This window comes from Artemia sp. Qi Xiang Cuo, chromosome 10 (assembly GCF_049724085.1).
Source record: "Artemia sp. Qi Xiang Cuo chromosome 10, ASM4972408v1, whole genome shotgun sequence".
NCBI classification, from domain to species: domain Eukaryota; kingdom Metazoa; phylum Arthropoda; class Branchiopoda; order Anostraca; family Artemiidae; genus Artemia; species Artemia sp. Qi Xiang Cuo.
Window position 1 is genome coordinate 6,092,401 of NC_142803.1, and position 17,450 is coordinate 6,109,850.

At 36.9% G+C, this 17,450-nt stretch overlaps 1 protein-coding gene across 1 annotated transcript in view; it reads right to left on the reverse strand.

The window, feature by feature from the left end:
• Positions 1 to 12,409, reverse strand: part of LOC148947405 (uncharacterized) — a 41,656-nt gene extending 29,247 nt beyond the window's left edge. The window contains exon 1 of the mRNA XM_089095237.1: positions 12,388 to 12,409. The gene's annotated coding sequence lies outside the window, so the exon portion shown is untranslated. The remainder of the gene's footprint in view (positions 1 to 12,387) is intronic.
• Positions 12,410 to 17,450: the final 5,041 nt, after the last annotated feature.

Here is a 17,450-nt window from a genome sequence, read left to right on the forward strand (position 1 = left end):
AGAAGACAGATGTTTGGGGAAATCCCCAAAAATTGAGGGATTAGTCAAAGCACTCGTATTTTTAGAAAAAATCTGCCAACACATTTTACTAGGCCAAGAAAACTGCCAAGTAGTTTTGCTACTATGCTACCCCACTTTTGGCACCCCCACCCTACCCTCTATGTGCAAATATACCACCCAAATTTTATAAGTCCAATGTATTCTATCACCCGTCCCTTGTCTTTGTATGCTGTGAAACTGGTTTTGTGAGATCTAACCTAAGTGTGTTTTGTTTAATTAGCAAGTACTGTTAACCCCTCACAGCCCTCAGGGCAAGGTTTGGAGTGCCGGCAAAACCAGACGACGGACAGTTTATCCAGCAGTATTTGTCCCAAGAGTATAGCCTTCCAAATATATCCGTCATAAATCCCCGTCGCTTAGCTAACCTAAATAACCAAACTAGCTCAAGCTCACCTATAATCTTTTCCGCTGTCAACCATGAAACAAAGAGACACATTCTCCAGAGGACTTATGAAAAGACAGGAACATGCAGAATTCAGATCAGAAACGACGTATCCAAAGCAGACCGGACTAAAAGAGCCAAGCTATATGAAGAGATCCAAGCTCGGCGAGCAAATGGAGAGACGGATATTGTGATTCAGAGTGGCAAAATCGTATAAAAAAACTTGCTACCTCCAGCCCCTCCAACTCAGATGGAACTCTAAGTGGGCTGCCAAAACCTGTACATAGTTTCTCTTCTAGTGCATTATTAGAAGTGATACTTTTGCTAGTGGGGAGTTGGACAATTGTTTTTACAGTGCTAGATCAGGACAAACCATTGATTCGCCGAGTTCTGAAAGATCATCAACTCCCTCTGATAGTGGAAGCTGTGGGAATATTAGTGCCCTTAGTGTTATTTTCAGCAATGTTGATTGTCTAACTTCAAAGTTTCAAGAAATTAAGTGTGTTATTACATCAGGTGCTTCAGATATTTATGCCTTCTGTGAAGTGAAACCAAAAAGGACTACTATCCCTCTGACGGAACAACAGACAAATACCGGGAAACAAAATAATCAGCAATCTATCAAAGTATGAAAGAAGGGGAATCGTCTTATACATCCGAGATACTTTCCAGGTAAGAAATATTAATATTGAATCTGATTATGAGCCTTACCTAGAACAAGTGTGGATATCAATAAACCTACCTGGTGAGCCAATACAGATTGGTACAATTTACAGAAGTCCGAGTTCCCTTAATTTAGAAAAGTCCTTTTTTGAAGTAGTAAAATCAATTGATAGAAAAATTGCGCTGACAGCAAACCCTCTCATGGTCGGGGATTCTAACCTACCTTTCGTTCAATGGATAGATGGGTGTGGCTATTCTGGACAAAAATCAATTTTACCATTTCTTGAGTGTCTAGCTAACTATTCACTTTACCAAGCTGTAAATTTTCCGACTAGGCACCGGGATGGCCACCCCCCGTCATTGCTGGACCTCGTGACCATGAAGCGCTCTTAAACGTGGCCCCACTACCGCCCTTCGGTGCAAGCAATCACGCTCCCATACGATGCTCGCTTAGACTGTATCCAGAAAAATCAGTTTTTACCAAACATGTGTATAGAGATTACTGTCTGATGAAGCAAGAGTTGGCGGGGTAGGATTGGTCCTTTATCACTGAAAATGATGTTGATAAATCATGGAATATAATGAAGAAAATACTGCTAGAGGTCTCAGAGAAAAATACTGCAGTAAGATGGGCTCGTAACCCAAAACGCTACCATTTATGACCAAAGAATTAAAGAGAGCAAGAAATAAAAAGAAAAGGTATTGGAGACTATATAAACAGAATATACACAATAAGAACCACTACACAAAATATACCAAGACACGAAATCAATCCAGAAAGTTATTTGAACAGCATGAGGAGGCTGTAGCAGCAGCAAGCAAGTTAAATCTAAAACGCTTTTGGAATTATGCCTCAGCCCGTAAACCTGGTAGACACTCTGTTACGCGACTTAAAGATAATGACCGTATAATAGATGACCCAATAGAAATTGCCAATGCTGTAAATAGGCAGTTTACACCTCTATTTACTCCACCTGATAATGCCCCTCTTCCAGACCCCCCACCTATACCATCATAACCCCTATGCCCCCGATTACAGTCAATAGGGTAGATGTAGAGGCACACCTAAAAAAGTTGAATCCAAATAAGTTGATGGGACCTGATGGTGTACACCCAAGGCTTCTTAAAGAATTGCATGTTGAACTATCAGGCCCGCTCACTCACCTTTTTCAGAAATCCCTTGATGAAGTGTATCTTGCAGGATTGGCGCACGGCCCACATAACCCCCATACATAAGGGTGGCAACAAAGAGGACGCAAGCAATTACCGGCCAATCAGTGTCACCTCTGCAGTCGGGAAGCTACTAGAAGCGATTGTTAACACTGCAATCCTGAAACACTTGACAACCAATAAACTATTCTCATCATGTCAGCATGGCTTTAGGTCTGGTTGGTCGGTTGAAACAAACTTGATTGATTCTTATAATTATATCACCAATCTTCTAGACCAGGGGTTCCCAGTCCACATCATACTACTCGATTTGGCAAAGGTGCTTGACAAAGTCTGCCATAAAAGACTTCGAATCAAGCTCCAAGCTATTGGGGTGAGTGGTGGTGTGGTTGAATGGGTGATGCAGTTCTTAACAGATAGGAAACAGATGGTTAAAGTATTTGGCGAGGATGGAGGGATGTTTTTCTCCGAGGTGGCCGCTGTTGGAAGTGGTGTCCCTCAGGGCACAGTTTTGGGTCTGACTTTATTTAATATATATATAAGTGAAGTGCCAAAAATCCTAAAAAACAAAGTAAGCCTCTACGCTGATGACTCGAAACTTATCGGTTGTGCAGACACAGGAGAGGATATAAAGTCAATCCAACTGGACCTTGATACATTCACTCACTGGACTAATATTTGGAGGCTTGAATTCAACACATCAAAATGCAAGACTCTCCACCTTGGGAAGAAAAAAACCCACACACTCAGTACCATATGGATTGTAGGGATGGGTCCCAAAATGCCATTTCCAGCAGCCATGCCGAGAGAGATCTTGGTGTCCTGGTAGACGACGAATTGAAATTTCATATTCATGCACAAGCGACTATTGCAAAGGCTAATCAGACTCTTGGCTTAATCAAAAGAACGTTCACTAGCAGATCTCCAACTGTTATGACCAAGCTATACAAGAGTCTAGTTTAACCAAGGCTAGAGTTTGGAATGTGTATTGCATGCCCAATCAATAAGACAGACCAAGCAGCTCTAGAATCAGTCCAGAGGAGAGCAACGGAATGTATTAGGGACCTCTATGATGTCCCTTATCCATCCCGTCTCTGTAAGCTTAGAATACCATCTCTAACATATCGTCGCAAACGAGGCGATGTGATAACAGCATACAAGCTCCTAAATGCTGAGGATACCATTCCTGGCCTTTTCCAACCGGACAATTCAAACAGAACTCGTGGTCATTCTCAAAAGCTTTTCCAAAAACGAGCCAACACCAGACTAAGAAACAAGTTCTTCTCAAATAGAGTTGTCAGCTTGTGGAACTCCCTTAGTGAAAAAACAGTAACCTCTGCCAGCTTGGATGCGTTCAAGACATCAGTGGATATGGAGTGGCTCAACAAATCGTGGTGCACCATTTGGGACGCCACAAATGATGATTAACTATCATCACTGAAGCTGGCGGACACAGGATTTGTCCTATCGCTAGCAAGTGCGATTTAAGGTAATTTAAGGTAATAAGAACTTCAAAAAGTTATCATTCAATTGGAAAGTGAAATGGCTAGTGCCCTTTTTAATAGTCAAGTGATTGTATGGCAATTAACCCCCCCACTCACGCCCACCATTTCCCCAAGCACATCCAATCAAAATTTTTAGATAGCCATTTTGTTCAATGCAGTTGAAAGGTCCAGAAATGATGTCTTTGAGGATGACAACCCCCTCATGGCTGTCAGGTCAAGGGTTGTAAATTATGCCCTGGGGCATATAAGGTTTTATAGAAAGTGTTGTTGTAGAAACTTCAAAGAGCTCACTCAATTGAAAACTGAAAGGGCTAGTTCCCTTTTCAGTAGTCAGAAGTGATTGGAGGGCAACTAACCCTCCTCTCATGCTTAACATTTCCCCAAACACATCCAGTTAAAATTTTGAGATAGCAATTTTCTCTGAGGTACTTAAGTTCTGGAAATTTCGTCTTTGAGGATGACAACCCCCCCCAACCCTCAGGACAAGGGTTGTAAGTTATGCCCTGGGGGCATATAAGGTTTTTTTATTGAAAGCATTGTCATAGAAACTTCAAAAGGGCTCATTTGATTGGAAATTAAGAGGGCTAGTGCCTTTTTTAATAGTTGAAAGTGATGAGAGAGCAACCAACACCCCTCTCACACCCACCCTTTCCCCAAACATGTCCAATCAAAATTATGAGATAGCTGTTTTGTTGAATGTAGTTGAAAGTTCTGGAAATTAGGTCTTTGAGGATGACAACCCCCTTCCAGCCTTCATGGCAAGGATTATAATTTATACCCTTGGGCCATATAAGGTGTTTATAGAAAGGGTTGTTGTAGAGACTCAAAAAGGCTCATTCAATTGGAAATTGAAAGGCCTAGTGCCCTTTTTAATAGTTGAAAGTTATTGGAAGGCTTGACATTTGTATAGTAAACATCAATGTGGGTACAATGTAGTATTATTTTTTTATTTATTTTTTTTTTTGTTTAGAACAGGGCACTTCATATCAAAAGAGTTGTCCAAGGAACTTTGAAAAGGGCTCATTTGATTGAAAATAAAAAGGGCTAACAAAGGGCTAATAGTCAAAAGTGATTGGAGGGCAACTACTACCCCTCCCATTTGCCTATTATGTATAACTAAATGTTGCCTTAAGAGTAAATCAAAATGCACTGTGTTAATGCTAATTCCCAATAAGGCATTTCAGCAGTATCCCAAGAATGACTGAGGGTATTATATTCAAACTTTTCGGGCTACTAGTGCTCTTAAAATTTAATCAAATCAAAATAGCCTAGGTGTATCCAAGCTATCAAAGAGAGTAAACAGATCTTTTTTGCGAATGATAGCAAGTTTTCTATTTCAGGTCAACTAGAGGAGGTATGAAACTAAATTAAACACTACTATTTGTGTCCAGATTTTTAAAAGGGTGTATGTTGTTAAGAATTGCTGAAAATGTTTCTACAGCATACAAATAGCAAGTCAAACTATGAAGTCTTAAAAAAACAAAAAGATTTAAAGAATTATTTCTTTTTCCTGAAAAGATTATGTTAATATAAAACAAACAGAAATTAATTCAAATTCTTTTCAACAAAATTAGTTTTACAAAGAAAAGTAAAGAGCCCCATTAAACCAAAAATGAGCAAAAATAAATAAAAAAATCTACCAAGCATGAAACTACCACAAATCAGTATTGATAAATAAATGAAACTCAAAACAAACAGAAATTACAACAAATAACCAAGCCAAACTCAAAACAAACAGATATTTAACATGAGTAGGGCTCAAAACCCCTATGCCATCCTAAGGCCAGGACATAATTTGCACTATACAGAAAAAAAAACACATGAATGTGCATTGTCAGTTTAATATGCATATACTGATATTTGGTAACCAAATTTTAATATTATTTGATTTATTTATAAAAGTAGAAACATTTATATTTTTACAGTACAGGGCAAATTATGTTCTGGCCTTGGGATGGCATAGAGATTTTAAGCCTTACTCATGGTAATATCTGCTTGTTTTGAGTTTGACTTGGTTATTTATTGTAATTTCCGTTTGTTTTGGGCTTCATTTATTTATTGATGCTGATTTGTGGTAGTTTCATGCTTGGTAGATTTTTTTTTTTATTTTTGCTCATTTTTGGTTTAATGGGGTTCTTTATTTTTCTCATAAAAACTTATTTCGTGGAAAGTTTTTTTTAATTAATAAGACAATTAAGTAGATTTTGCTGTTTATTTGTAATTCTTAATTAACTTTGAATGTTTTATTTGATGAACAGATTCTTAGTTGACTAAAAAGTTAACAATGACTACTATTAAGAATTCTTTGTTCTTGGATATCTACTAAAAATTTCTGGCAAGAAGTTCAAACTATCTTCACAGTTAAGTTTATGGCAAATAAAACACTAAAAGCAAAAAAAGCAGAATTGTTAGTTAACTAACTTTTGTTACTTCAAGCACAACTAAGATCCAGTCTGGGCATTGTCAGCAACAGAAGCTATTTGCCACCTACCCTACAAAACATCCACACTGATGTGATACCTTGAATGCAACTATCTATCTATCTAGCCTTTGCAACACCAATACTAAATAACTGAATGGCAGTGTGAGATACAAGAACTCCATGACACTGGCTAAAAGCTTGTTTGTTGTAGGCAATGAAGGACTACATAAAAAAAAAAAAAAGGAAAAAAGGAGGAACAGAAATAGGGACTTTTTTTAAAGGACTTAGGGACCTTCTTACAACCCCAGTGATAAGCAGAGCATTGGTTTTGTGACATCAGAAACCCAGTTGCTTTTATACCATAAACAACTTATGCTGTATAGTAAATATAACAACTATTAAATGGAAATAGGATTGCAGAATATATTTTAATAAACAAGGTTACAAGCTGAAATTGTGTAAAGTAAGCAGTGCTTTATAATTATAATAGTAATATAGGATGATAGGGGATACCACCAGATGGCTAATTGAAAATAGTACAGTCTATATATAAAGAAAAAAACCTTAGCCAAGCATTATATATCAAAAAAATGTCTAGCCAACTAGGTGGCTAATAAAAACAACTGTGTATATATAGACTATACAATCTTTAAATTAGCCAACTGGTTGGCTATTAGATCTCACCTATATATACATTGCAGCCTTAATTAGTCAGCTAATATTAGAGTTCTATTTACAATATAAAATTAGCTAACAAGTTGACTATTAATTTCCAATGTATACATAAACTTTAGTTTAAAATAGCCAACTAGTCAGCTATATGAATATAAGTGTATATATATACACAATCTTTAAATACCAAGGACACCAAAATGAAAACACATCTAGCCCTCTTAATCTATTTTAGGTCTATTCATACCTGAAAATCCGGTTTCCTATGAGTTTTTGTTTAGCTGCTATTAGCATTTTTAGTTTGAATAAATTCGCAAAACAGTGTTGTCAATAATAAAACAACGATAAACTTCGGAGCTGAATAATATTAGCGAAAACTATTTCCTACGAATCCGACACTGTTTTTCATTTGTGAAAATTCAATTTTACAAAATCTGTTGATTGTTATATATATATTAGTGAAACTACATTTTGTGAAAAAATATGACCTCAAGTTCAGAAAGTTACTTCTGATGCGTCAGAAAATATTTTGATGATGACCAAGCGCTAGATGGTATGCAAGATACCATTTCAGGATACTTGTTCCAGCTAGACCCTGACGCCGCGCCGGCGGATTGACCAAACGCCGCCGACGAGAGGCCTGGCGCCACCGAAGTGTCGTAACGCCACCAGCGCGCCACAGGCACGCCGCCGCCGACTGAGGCGGCGGCGTTCGGTTGATTTCAAATTAATTTTGCGGCAATTCTTTATTGCGTCAACCGCAAATTTGGAGCTTTTCCTTCTTGTGTGGTTTAGTATTTCGATTTTCCTGATTAGAAATCAAGCAGGGCTTGCACTATCTCCGAATTTTCGAGCATTTCCCCAAAAATCTATGCGTCACCCTGAAAAAAATGCAGTTCCCCAAATCCCCGAAAACCACGCAATCACGGTGCCACCCCTAGCGATTTATCACCAGTGACTTTCCCTGCCAAATATTACTTGGCATACCATAATTCTTCACTACTCTCTCTCTTGTTCATTAATTTTCATCTCTTTTGTTACTTTGCATAAAAAAGAGACAGATGCAATTGCAAATATTGCAATATACACAGTTCTACATATGTTGACAAAAAACAGGATCTTCTTTATGAAATGAGTTCAAATCATTTCAAATGCAGTTTCCCAATCGCTATTTCTTACATCGTTTGTAGTCAAGAATTCTATTTTCAAGTTGAATCCCCGAAAAAAAAACCTTCTATTGTGACAAATTTAGCTATAGACTAAGCTATGTACAAGGTTTGGGAATTAAAGATTGAACTGGAAGTTACCTAAAAAATATGATTCAAAAATAAATTTTAAATTATTGCCTATAGGAGGCGGGATAGGGGGCTATCATTTTTAAATGATAATACCTCATTTTTTTTATTGAAAGCGGGGATGCCTAAAGGTTAATTCTTTTTTTCATTTAAAATGGAGACAGAAGAAAATGATATCAAGTTCCCTAGGAAACCATTGAAATATTTTAATAGACCCAAGGCCCCCCATTAGGACTTGTTCATTGTCTTGGGTATTTTGTGATTTCTCATAGGCTACTGGCCTAATTTGGCTTTTGTGTGTGCTTCCTTTTAATTGTATTCTTTGGATCTTATTGAATGCCACGGCAAATCTATGACTCAGTTAATCTATGACTCAGTTTTCCTATAATTTGATTTATATCTGAGTAATTTGACATTTTTCTTGTTGTATTTGTACCCCCTTACTCATACCCTCCATTTTTTTTCAAGGAACACTAAGCTTTTTAACGTTAATTTGCGTGTTTGTTTGAACCATATAGTGACCTAGATAATTATTAAGTAACTTATTTTTCTAATGAAAGCTGAGACAGTATCCTGTCAATGTGGTATCCAGAGGGGGAGGGGGAGTATTACATTTAAATGATAATATTTCGAAATTTTTTTTATTGAAAGCAGGGATCCCCAAATTTTTTTTCTAATTTAAAGCAGAGATGGTATTTTATCAAGGTGGTATCCAGAGAGGGGAGGGGGAGTAGTGAGCTATAATATTAAAATCATAATACCTCAATTTTTTTTAAAGAAGGGGTGTCAATAAGTTAAATATTTTTGTTATTTAAAGCACAGACAGTATCCTATCAAGATAGTATCCAGAGGGGGGGGCATAGGGAGCTATTATATTTAAGTGACAGTACCTGTTTTTAATACAAGATATCTTTTTAAGAATCCAAAAGAGCAAAAAAAAAAACAATCAATATCAAAGTCACCCATTTCAACTGTTTTAAATGTGATAGGCAAAGGGCATTATAAAAAAATTAAGCTTCTAAGTTCAAAGCTATATTCAAAGTTTTCTGATTAGCCTAATTTAATATTAAGATGGTCTGGCCTAAAAAATAAGACACACATATAGTCAGAACTCCATTGCAAATCCGTATATAGCTAAATTTATCAATACTCCTCCCCTCCCTCCCTCCATAATGGTGAAAAATATACCCTAAATTATAAATCAACACCATATTTTTGGTACATAGCCTAGACTGCAGTTTTCAACAAAATTTAGCATTTCAACACAATTCAAAATAATGAGTATTTTTCATGCTCTTTTATAATTAAATAATCACTTTACAGGGACTATTAATTTTGAGCCCTGAAGGGGCTAGAAGGCTCAGAACAGCCCATAGAAACCTAGTTACCCTATGCTCAAAAATTTGCTCCTTTAAATAACTGGCTAAAGAGAAAAATAGGTCATATGTAGCTGACTAATGATTGAAGCTGACTTAGGCTATATATTTCCATATTAGGGGGGAGTAAAGCATAGGCTCGTGCTATCAACTTCAAAGTCTATTAACCATAATAATTTATTTATTATGAAGTAACTAAGTAAGAGTCTTTTATTCAGGCTCATCACTAAACAAAATATAACCCAGTTGTGCTGATGATTTGTATCTAGTAATTATGTCAGTGATTCCAATCCTCAAAATGTAAATGAGGCAAAAATAACCAGTTAGCCATGATAACTAAAAAGTAGCAAAATAGATATAAGAAGGTTTTTTTCAAAGTCTAACTGAGGCAACTGCTCCCCCCTCACATAATTGGCACCCCAAAATTATGTGGCCTAATTCTGAATTAGAATAAACAGTGTACAATGGCAAGTACAAACAATACAATAATATATATTACATAACAACGATGACAGATGATGATCTAATGGTATTGATTTATTTAATCAACATTTTTCATTCAGAGAAGCAAGGACTCTCTAATTTTGTTCTTAATATAATTCCTGTTTTGTTCCACTAATTTTTTTTTGGTACTGTTCTAATATATGGGCAACATGCAAAAATGCAACTTGAGAAAAACCAAGAACAGATAACATTACCCAGTAATTTCCTATCTTATGCTCTATAAACAAGGGATTTCTCACTCCAGGAACTATATTCAAGCTTTAGTTTTTTTGGGGTTTAGGAGGAAAAAAGGTACCTAGGCTAGTTTAGGTTATGTATTTATTATATGCTATGCTTTACCCCCACCCCCCTTATGTGCAAATATACAGCCAAAATTTGTTTCTACACTATTATATTTTTATCCTATTTTGTTTTATTTCACTAGCATTAACCAAACTTCACTTCTCGCATGTTCCCCAGATATTAGAACAGTACCTTTTTTTCCTGCATTGCTTTAGTATAACAGTGTGACATCCTTTTCATTAATAAATACCCATAATTTTTTGAAGGCCTATAGGATATATATTCTGAAAATTCAATTGATTATTATTATTGTTGCTGGTTTGCCTGTGAGTCCAGGCAATTTGATGTTCATATGTTAGTCCTAAAACTCAGCTGCCCTTGCCTGAGACTATAGGCAGACAGACCTTATGTCACTTGTTCACCTGCAAATCCAGGCAACTTGTTGGGTCAACCAATTTTGAATGAATTTTGTGTTAGTGTAACTGTCTGAGCTTATAAACTGGGTTGCCTGTCTCTAAGACTTTAGGCAGGTAGACCCTATGCCACTTGTTTGCACACAAGGCCAGGCAACTTTTCAGTCAACCAATTTTCAATTAATTCTGTTTTATTGTAACTGTCTTGGCTTATAAATTGGGTTTTCTGACTGAGGACTGCAAGTCCAGGTGACTTAATGGTTATGTTAATCCTAAAACTTGGTCAAAATGCTTTAGACTCTAGGTGGACAGGCCTACTTGGAAAGTCTACTTGAATTACAATAGAGATGACTAAGACTTTTGGGCTGACTCATAACAGACAATATCTATGGAACTTGCTAATGAAGAAGCATCCTAAGCCTAATTTTCCTGGCCACATAAATTCTCAGGTAGGTTGACTAAGTTTTAGGATTGATATGTGATCACCAAGTTGCCTGAACTGCAATTGGAACTATGAAAAGCCATCTGTATGACTTTGTTGTTTTCTCTATGCATCAGTGGGGTAATGTAATTTCTTTTGTATGACATTTTAGTGGATCATATATTAAATAAGAAAACCAAAAAGCATTTTGTATAACTTTATTCTTGTTTCTCTATAATAATTTGATGTTTAAAAAGTCATACAGAAGACTTTATATCATTCTCCATGTTTAAAGGAAACACAATATTGCCTATTGTTTTGATTTTATAGTGCTTTGTATATAAGAGTAAATGAAAATATTTGTTGCTTAGAGTATAAAGAACCAATGACTTTAATAGGCCTAGTCAAACAGTGCTCACCCAAGTAATTTGTATTTCTAATATAAAAAAAGCATAAAAGGTATATGCTACTATTATATAGTAACTATGAGGTAGATTTATATCAAAATATTCAAGCAAATCACACAGCCTAATAGGTGTCTTACCTTAGCCTACATAAGGTAGGCTATCAGTGGAAGTCATTAGGTCTGCAAAACTACCAATAGGGTAGCCTATATATTGATACTTTCTTTTAGAATCATTAATGTTTACCTTTACACTGCTTCATGGTTAAAAGATCCTGGAATGCCAAAAATCCTAGTAGCCTAACATCAAGACTAGGCCTAGTCTAGCTAAGCTCTTTTCAAGAAGCATTCCTTAAAAGTATTTTTCAAAGAAAAGAGCTTTGCTGAACTAGGTTCCAATTTCTGTTTTACCAGAACATACAAGAAAACAACACTTTTTAAGGCTATATGCTGATTTATTTATTTTTTGGTCATTTTCTGCTGTTTAACAGCACATGTTCTTTATTTTTGAAATTGGCCAGGAACTTTTGTATTGGAATACATTATGTAAACAGGTGATCTTTCTCCTTAAAAATGAATTATCGGTTTATCACACTAATTTAAGATGTATATGGCTGTGTAAGTTTGCACTTGACCATTTTAATGAATTAGTTTTCATTTTAGGTGTCCTTGGTACTTTAAATTAGCCAACTGGTTGGCTATTATATCTCACCTATATACACATTGAAGCCTTACTTTTAGAAAAAAAGATTATTTTGCACCAACCAATTAGAAAAAAATAACCTAGCATGCATCCTCATATAAAATAAAAAAACTTACAACTGTGCTATAGTACAATGTAACCCAAAATTATAAACGTTTCTTTAAAAGATTTTGACGTTTCAAATTCCATATATATAATGAAAATGGTTACTGAATTTCCGGTTTGAAGACCAATCAAAAAAGGGGAATTTATTTCTAATTTTTACATCCAAAATATAATTTAAATCAAACCAATAATAAACAGAAATCAATTATAAATTCATAAAACTTTTAAATATATATGAAAAAAAACTATATTAAACTCATTTTAATGCAATGGACAGATTTAAATGTGAACGCACCTTTAAAAACGGCAAATTTTTCAAAACTTTCTACAGGCAGGGTTGCCGGCGTCCGGGATTAATCGGGGTTTTCCGAGATTTTTTTTGCAGTCAGGGATTTTTTTTGTGTTCGGGATTTTTTGCTAAGAACCGGGATTTTTGCTAAAAACCAGGATTTTTTTATTAACGAAAGATTTTTAATGATTTTGACTGGTAGTCTACTATTTTTTTTTCTGTACGATATCACGAATATTCTCTGTTTTTGTTTGTTCCCTCTGGATTTGCGCTTGTTCACTGGGGCAACGATTTTTTCGTTCGGGATTTGACTGTTGAAAATTCGACTCCAATGTAACGACGAGCGGCGAATTCAAAACAAAAACAGCGACAATTTTTTTTTCTTGTCATTGTAGTTCATTTTGCCCCGTATAATGCCTCAGGCCAAGTTAATCTCAGAAAAGGTAATTAAAAAGCGTATGGCAATATGCTTATTCTGTTCAAAAGTATACTTATTTCAAAAGGATGCATTTGTAAGACGAATGATAGTTCCACTGTCCGCCTCTTGATTGGTGAGAATTTTGCTAAACAGAAATGCAGGTACGTAAAAGGGAAAGAGACGTGTGAAGACGTGATAAAATTCAATTTTTCCCGCTTGTCAAGCCATATTGAATATTAGCGCGTCGAGACTATTCATTTTCTGGAAAAATGGGACGGAAATCTTGGAATGTAGACAGGTCTCCCGTGCTATTTTTACGTTTTCTGGGCAGGAAGAATCAGAGGGTCAGGAAATAAATAAATGGGACAGAAGTGGTAGTGTGGACAGCTTATTTGGAAAAAATGCCAGAATAAGGAGACGATTAGACACGATAAGTTATAAATAAAGATAGTTGTATAAGATGGTTTTGAATAGAAAAAGGTATATTGTCTAACTGAGGCTCTAAATTTGTTTTCGGAAAAACAGATTTGATGTGGATAGCGCCGATAAATTTGTACATGTATCTTCTGAAAAAAACACCAAGTTTTTGAAAAAAACCACCTAGTCTGGACGACTATTCCTTTTTCCAGATTTTCGTCCCATTTTCCAAAAATTGGATAGTCTGGACGCGCTATATGGTTGCGAAGCGTGACGTCAATTCTTTGGCGGGAAATTCAAATAACGATGAAACGTGGATGCGTCGACACGTTTTCTCGGAACTTTGGTGAATTGCTTTGGCCTAAAATATTTGTCGTAGATCTTACTAATCCATCACACACGAAATAATATAAGGAATATTGACAATCAGTTGTTAGTTACAACTAGAAACCACGTTTCACCATACTTCGAATTACGCGTTTTGGTTTTTATGTCATCACTGTGCAACTCTATGTTGCATAGTCTGAAAACCGTGTTCCGGGATTTTTCGGGATTTCTTTAGTAGAAAAATCGGGATTTTATTTTTTTTAGCTGGTGGCAACCCTGGCTACATGACTTTGTAATAGTTTTCAGTACAAGAACAGTAATTTGGTTTATTACCTTAATTAATTACCTTAATTCGCAATTCGGAGCAAATTAAGGTCCATACTGGATCTGTTGTGCTCCGGGTCAATGATGGCCAAAAATTCGTCACTGTGTTAGGGCCCAGTGACACGCCATAGGAGAGGTCTGCTAGAGAGATGCAATTTAAGCCCACTCGGTAGCGGTGGCCACGAGGTAGGTATGGCCCGTAAAGACCATTTTCAGTGGTATAGAGCTGACACCGCCGCACAACAGCAACTTCGGATCGAGTATGCGAGATGGTTGGGTATGACAAGCGGCATTAGCCTCCTAGCAAGACACTCATTATGATAAAGTTGGCATCAGTCAGTAGTTGAGTGGGACGGACAGTCCCACTCATATTTCCATGGCTTGTTATTCCATTCTTTGTCAAGTCTGGACTTGAAGGATGCAGCCGTAGGTGCGGTCACCGTTTCAGCTTGAAGGCTATTCCAATCGTTGACAACACGCTCGGAGAAGAAGTGTTGCCGCGTTCGTGTTTTGACAAAACGTTTTGACATCTTACGTGAGTGTCCTCTTGTATGGTGCTGACTTGAATGTTTGGTAAAGAGGGGGTTATTTGGTTGTGCGTTATACTTGTAGGTCAGCATCATATCACCACGGCGGCGTCTGACGACGAGTGTTGGCAGCTGCATGCGTTCCAGTCTCTTGTTGTACGGGAGATCTCATAGGCCAGCTATGCACTTTGTGGAACGTCTCTGAACTCCTTCAATTAGACTGGTATCATTCTTATAAGAAGGGGAGGTGAGACACGTACCAAAATTCAAAACGGGTCTAACTATAGCCTTATAGAGCCTTAGAAAGACTGTATGGGAGCGGCTGGTTATAGTGCATTTGAAGAGACCAAGGCTTGAATTTGCTTTTGAAACTGCTTGTTGCCAGTGGCCGTGGAACTTCAGTTGTTCATCTATCAGCACTCCTAGATCTCTTTCTTCGGGACTTGTCTTTAGTACTAAGCTAGCCAGTGAATTGGGATCGGACATGTTGTACTGGTGACGGGGGTTGTTGCTTCCAAAGGGAAGGACACTGCACTTCGATGCGTTGAATTCAATTAGCCAGTCTTGTGCCCACGTTTGGATTTTATGAAGGTTACGCTGCAGACTTTGTTGGTTTGCAGGCCCAAACAGCTTGGAGTCGACGGCATAGAGAGCGATGTTGTTTTCTGTTCCGTTCATCATATCATTGATGTATATAAGGAATAGGGTAGGGCCCAAGACTGTACCTTGGGGGACTCCGCTTACAACATCACATGGTTCAGAGAAAACCTTGTCGCCATTAATTGTGAAGAGTCGAACCTGCTGAATCCGACCAGTCAAAAATTCCATGACCCAATCGACCACGTCCGAGTGGGTGCCTGCTGCTGAAAGTTTCAATCTGAGACGGTTGTGTGGTACCTTGTCGAAAGCCATGGCTAGGTCCAGTAAAATCAGGTCCACAGGGATTCCTTTCTCCAGGTGATCTGTTATGGTGCTGATCTGTTATGCACTTATAATCCTACCATTGGTATATAGTAAGAAGCTACTCCTAGCCACAAGAGTATTATTGAGCCTTGACAAATCAAGACTATAGTTTATTTAAGTGTAGGTTGGTGGCAGTGCAAAGCCACTTTTATCTTATTACAGTTGAAAGCATAGTTTCAACTGCTTCAGCAGTCAAACTTAATAGAAATAGGATTCAGTTAAAAAAAAAAATTACAAAAATAAAAAACTGTATTTACAAATAACTTTTTTTAGAAGTGCAGTTTTGGATTTTAAAACAAAAGAAAATTGCATAGTAAAATTGCAGAATACAGGATTGTAATGAAAAAGTGAATAAGAAAGTGCAACTTACAGGAACAAATTTTAATTCTAAACTACAACGTTGGGGATGATAGACCAACTGTAAACAGTGTTGCCAGGTTTTTAGTATAATACATAGCCCAAACAGGAGCAATCACTAGCCCAAAAACAGCAAACACTGTTATAACCCTATTATAGCGCTGTTATGGGTAAAACAAGGAAGACATACAATCGGTATATCAGATAACCTACACATAAGTAATGGTCAAAAGCAAAAAAGAGGTCTGTGAACAAACAGAAATAACAACCCCCTCCATGTATGCCGTCGTAAAATTGACAAGTGCTTCACTGAAAACAAAAAACATATAAAGGCAAATTATTCTTTACAGACTCGGTTTATTGCATGCACACCACAATCAAACAGTTTGTGGTAATGACTTGTAAGTAAGGAGCGAGCCAGCTCAGTGCGAGCCAGCTCAGTAGTAACCAAAACTCTAAAAAACCGATACCAATAGGTACATCAAAAGATTCAGATTTTCATGCTAATTTCAAATATATAAGTTTTGTCAAGTTTAGTCTTACCAATCAAAAGTTACGCGCCTGAGAAAAATTTACGTATTTTTGAGAAAAGGAGAAACAACCCCTAAAAGTCATAAAACTTTAATAAAAATCACACCGCCAGATTCAGCATATCAGAGAACCCTTTTGTAGAAGTTTCAAGCTTCTATCTGCAAAAATGTGTAATTTTGTATTTTTTGCCAGAAGAAAGATCACTGACGCGTCTTTATTTGTTTTTTTCTTCCCAGGGGTGATTGTGTCAATCCAATAGTCCTAAAGTAACATGAGAGGGCTCATTTGAACGGAAATTAAAAGTTCCAGTGCCCTTTTTAAGTGACCAAAAAAAAGGGAGGCAACTTAGCCCCCTCCCACGCTCATTTTGTTCAGCATATTCGAAAATCTAGTAAATATGTCTTTGAGGATGACTTAATCTCCCACAATTCTCAGGGGAAGGGCTGCAAGTTATAAACTTTGCCCATTGTTTACATATATTATTGGTTATTGGAAAGTATACAGACATTTTCAGGAGGGATTTTTTTCTGGTGGGGGGGGGGAGTTAGAGGAGGGGGCTATGGGGGAGTATCTTTCCATGGAGGATGTTTTCTTTGGGGAAGGGACATTTCTATGAAGGGGGGCCGGATTTCCCAGAATTATTTCAAAAACGATCATATATTAAATAAAAAAAAAACAAGTTTTTTCAACTGAAAGTAAGGAGCAACATCAAAACTTAAAACAAACAGAAACTATTACATATATGAGGGGGTACGCCCCCTAGTCAATACCTCACTCTTTACGCTAAAGTTTTTTTTAGTACTTTCAAAAGAGCTATCTATTCTAGTTAACCGGCCTTTGTGATTCAGGGTTTGTGATTTGAACAAAATTCGAACTTTAGAGTAAAGAGCGTGGCTAACTACCCAATATGCGTAATAAAAA